At 37.2% G+C, this 4832-nt stretch overlaps 1 long non-coding RNA gene across 1 annotated transcript; it reads left to right on the forward strand.

The window, feature by feature from the left end:
• Positions 1 to 3899: 3899 nt before the first annotated feature.
• Positions 3900 to 4559, forward strand: LOC108166944 (uncharacterized). The gene is made up of 3 exons (XR_001777337.1): positions 3900 to 3981; positions 4071 to 4189; positions 4326 to 4559. It is a non-coding gene; the product is annotated as an uncharacterized LOC108166944 (long non-coding RNA).
• Positions 4560 to 4832: the final 273 nt, after the last annotated feature.

Genomic DNA, 4832 nt, shown 5'->3' on the forward strand with positions numbered 1-4832 from the left:
TGGCTTTAAATAACACTTAAGTTAGGTATATAGATGTCTATGTTTGTTTAATACTAAATTAGCTAAGGTTGTAGCAGCATAAATAAAAACATTATGCCAACGTGTTGAACAATTTTTGGAGAAATCTGAACTCGCTTTAGACACTTCTGATGGTGCCCATCACAGAAGTTGCGTTTTCGTTCTTAGCTGCTAAAAATGCTGCAATGATGCAGTTGCACTCTTAGAAATGGCTGTAATTTTACAGCGGATTCCAGCAGTAACATTGTTATTCCAAAATATGGTAGGATACCATCAATTTGATGTCTTCTTCTGTTGTCACAATCAAGACTGACGACTGACAGTAAACTACAGCAAAATAATTGTACAATACAGTTTTTTTCCTAGGCAAGACATTTTACTTCTATTTGCATCTTAGAGAACCAGCATTTAAAGCAGTGTTTCTCAACCTTTTTTGGCCCAGCGCCCCCCTAGCCTTTATCCAGGTCCCTCACCGCCCCCCACCAAAGAATTAGTATTCTACTTTGCACTGACTGTTATTTTATTATTAATATTACTATAACTATTGTAAATGTTTTGATTTTTATGCTTGTTTCTGTATTTATCATCAAAAATAATTTCCCAGAGAACAAAAAAGCCATGGGAATAGAAATTATTTTCACAGGTGTCTATGAAAAATGCAATGAACATTCAACTTAAAATTGGTAGGCCTAACAGCAGCCAATCAGAGTGGAAAAATATTCTTGTTCTGTGCCATTTTCTAGTTGTTAAATAAATGAGCAGATAAAAAATGTACAACATGCCAATTTAAACTTTGAACTATTTGCAAAATGACTGAGCTCTGCAACATTAAAACATGGATAGAACTGTAACYACATTAATCATAGCTCTTCTTCTCTTCAGTGTTTCTGTCGGTTTCTGGTGGTGCAGCTCTGTGCTGCCTTCAGGAGAATGAAACATCGGAGTATCGTTCATAAAATTTCACCATCATGGCATTTATGGTGCAAACCAGAGCTTTCAGTTTTTCCACTGAAAAACTTTTGTTTTTCAGTGGGAAAACAAAAGTTCCAGGTCCTTTTAATGCCATACAAATATGAGACAGAAAYATGGATTATATCTTTATATAGACCTGTCTATTGATTTATAGATTAATAGTTTTACTGGACAGAAATTTCAAAGAACAAATCTGGTTCTTAATCAAATCCTAATGAGTCAAATTGAAAGTCATGGAGTCATCAGCCTCATGACATTAACACTGACATGAAAATTAATATTGGAAGAAATAAATATATCAAATCTAATTAAAACATAAATAAGTGATAAGTTTTTTACTGTTATGGTCTGTAAGATATATTTATTCTCAGTACTAGATATGGTCTCAACAAACCCATGGCACTTCAACAATATTATTTAAACTTTTATCTGAAAATAGTGTCTGTTTATTTTTGCCATACAGTCCTCTGTATTAATTATTGCTCGAAAGGTCTTGCCATACGAGTTTCTTCCTCTGTATTTACTTTAGTTTCTTAGTTTATTCTTGCATTTTGTTCTTCATTCATTTCCATTTAGTTTCATTTGATTAGTATTGTCCTCTCTTGGTTTATTGCTATGTCCACTCTCGTTTCTTTCCTGTTGCTAGATTTATTTTATCATTTATTGACGCTCACCATCAGTAATCTTCACTCGTCACCTAATCATCACATCATGTGTTGATTTTTCACTGTTCAGTGTCGAATTCTCTGCTTTTATGCCATAATTCACATCTAGTTTGTTGCTCCGTTTTATGTCCTGCTTCTCCTGTTTCAAAGTTTTGCGCAATGTGCGCGTCTTTTTTTTTTTTTTTACTCCTTATGGTGCGGAGCGGTCGGGAAACGTATCGACGGGGAAAAAGCAGACTGACATAAATCTTTCATAACAACGGAAACAATTTCAGTATTCTGATTATTGAAATTTAAAAGTGCTGTGGTACCGTTGTTCTATCAACCCGTTTCATACGGGACCACTTACAGCACTGGTGTTAACGCTATAAAATGAACTCTCTCTATTGTGGTATCACCCATTGAGGGATTTCTTTATTTAAATGGGTTAATTTTTCAGAGGGATACAAAGTCAGGGAATCGTGATTTTAGTAATTACATGTTTATAAGAGCGATTTTCTGTTATCCTTCCATGGAAGCGGGCAGCCTTCAAACGGAAATAAAACACTTTTTAATATAAGTTGCTGCTTTGACATGATCACAGAACTGCCAAAACATATTTACAAAAATACCAGATAAAGTGAATCACAGCAACGTCATCAGCCGGTGTAACTCTGAACTGATGCGGTGAAGCTACCAGTAGCAGGAGAACGAAGCTGCGCCAAGAAGCTACAAACACTGAAGAGAATAAGAAGAAGAGCTGCCATCAATACCGTTGCAGCCAAGCATAATTTAATGTTACATAATACAGTTTTACAAAGTTGCTCAAAGTCTAAACTGGTATTGATGTGTATTTAAGGTGTAAAGTTTACCTTCGACCAAATGCCTCCCAAAGGAATCCCACCGCCCCCCTTTTGTAAAAATTTCCGCCAGCGCCCCCTGCTGTCCTCTGAACGCCCCCCGGGGGGCGGTACCGCCCACATTAAGAACCACTAATTTAAAGTTAATATTAAGTGGAAAGAAAAAATACTTTAATAAATATTTTAGGGAATGAATCGAAATCTACAGAGCATAATCAAAAGTGTTAGATTACCAGTGTTGGTGTAGTATGTTAAAAATACAATGTTAATTAAACACTTGTTTAGTCAAATTCAAAGATAGGTTTGTCAGTTTCCCCAAAGAGATGGTGTTTGCTAAAGAGTTGCTCCCAACAATCGCAACATATCTGTGACTTCACATGTTTGCCCGGGAGACAGCAGTATGGCGTCTTGTCTGGAGCTTATCATAACAAGGTAAATTCCCCAAAGCTATTAAAACATGCTCTTTATGTTCTCTCTTTAATGTATTTTATGTAATGTAATGATGATGTATTGTCTCAATGTTTGTAACCCCCTGGCGAACATTATACCACAATGTATGCTGCGTTTATACTGTTATGTGTTCTGTATCTCAATAAAGATCTATTTAAAAAAAAAGGTAAGTTCCATGTTAAGATCATCATGTTTTTGCTTATTTTTATGAATGCATTAACTTTCTGTTTGTGCAAGAGTATCAACTTATGCTTAACGTACGTTTATTTGTTTGGATATCACGGTACGACTGTTCAGTACAGGGGTGCTCAAGTCCAGTCCTTGAGAGCTGCCATCCTACAACTTTCAGCCGCTTTTCTACTCCAATTAACACACCTGAATCAAATTAATGGCTGGTTAGAAGGTCTGTTCAGAGCTGATCCTGGTCTGTTAAAGTAAAGATGCATCGAAAAGTTGCAGGACGGTAGCTCTTGAGGACTGGACGTGAGCACCCTTGGTTTATTATTTGTTAGCAGCTAAAGCTAGCCAAGCAGGTGTAGCACGAGGTGTCGGGTGGTTAAACGAACATTAAAACTGTCAGAAAGGCCATTTGAGTTAACATTATTTAGCTGCTGAGTCGTTTTCTTTAAGTTTTCGGCTATAGACAGCATAATGGGGAAGAGTGGCTGTGCTAGACCAGTGGTTTGATCTGTTCGATCAAAGCTAAGCCAAAATGTTTTTGTCTCTATAAATATTGATAATAAATAAAGGCATATTGGCTGCCTCTTTTTTTCTTCATTAGTAAGTCATGTTGGTGATTGAAGCCCGTTATGATTAATTCAACACATTTCTTCTGACAGCTTGGCAGAAGAAATGCTGTCCAGAATGTTTCTATAAGCTGACTAATTTCTATAATGCCTAATGTCTGAGTTGTGTTCATGGTAATTATTTGTGACATTTTTAAGCCTTATGTTGTAGGTGGTGAAAAATGCTCTCCAGGGCATTGTCCGGATGGACAAAGTATTTTGAATGACTGTGATGGTGACACACACACACAGGTGGGTCTGGTTAGTTTTGCTCACACTTCTCTTTAAAATGTTTGTTTATTATTCTAATGTGTCTGCTATTTATCCTGTTGTTCCTCCAGGGTGGGAAAACCAGGCATTCTTCTGTTGGTTCATGTGCTTCGTCCTACATCCAAAGGCCACAAGGAGAATCCAAAACGGCTCATGTCAAACTGTGGACCATGTTGTCAGATATGTGGAGGTATGTGGTTATTCTAATGATCCTACTTCTTTGTAGAAGCACTTTCTCATTGGCTTTGTTTGCTATCTGAATGTAGCTGTACTGCTAAATTTATTTAATAATTTTTATTATTTGTATTCTTATCATTATGTCAAAGATGCAAGCCACTGTTGAAGCCTTCCTCATCGCTGTGGAACCAGGACAGCTCTTCCTCCTGTGTTTGTGAAAAAAAGAGCAGCACCAAAGACACTTCACCATCAGTGATCACAAGATCATCCAAGGTAGCTTTTGATGAACTTTCAAAGCACACTTCACCTTCAGTGTAAAGTACCATGAATTCCTCTACAACATCTGTACATTAATCCAGCCTACAGTTTTCAACATTGATGTGATTTGCACGACAATTGAGGAGTATAAGATCCTTGGTTTTACTTTAACTGGCAGAGTGGACATTCTTTGTTATGATGATCATTTAAATACATACTGTATCAATAAGAGGATTTGTTTTATGTTTTGCCCTAAACGTATCGGCGTCTGGAGGAGGGGGGTTGGGTGGGGGAGGCGAGCGTATGTTTCTACGCTCCTTTGTGGGGTTGTGCCGATTTATGTTTTCGCATCCACCTGAATAATGTGTAGTTGCGCCCCTGCCCATGACACTTCAACA

The sequence above is a fragment of the Poecilia reticulata genome, linkage group LG15 (assembly GCF_000633615.1).
Source record: "Poecilia reticulata strain Guanapo linkage group LG15, Guppy_female_1.0+MT, whole genome shotgun sequence".
Lineage (NCBI taxonomy): Eukaryota > Metazoa > Chordata > Actinopteri > Cyprinodontiformes > Poeciliidae > Poecilia > Poecilia reticulata.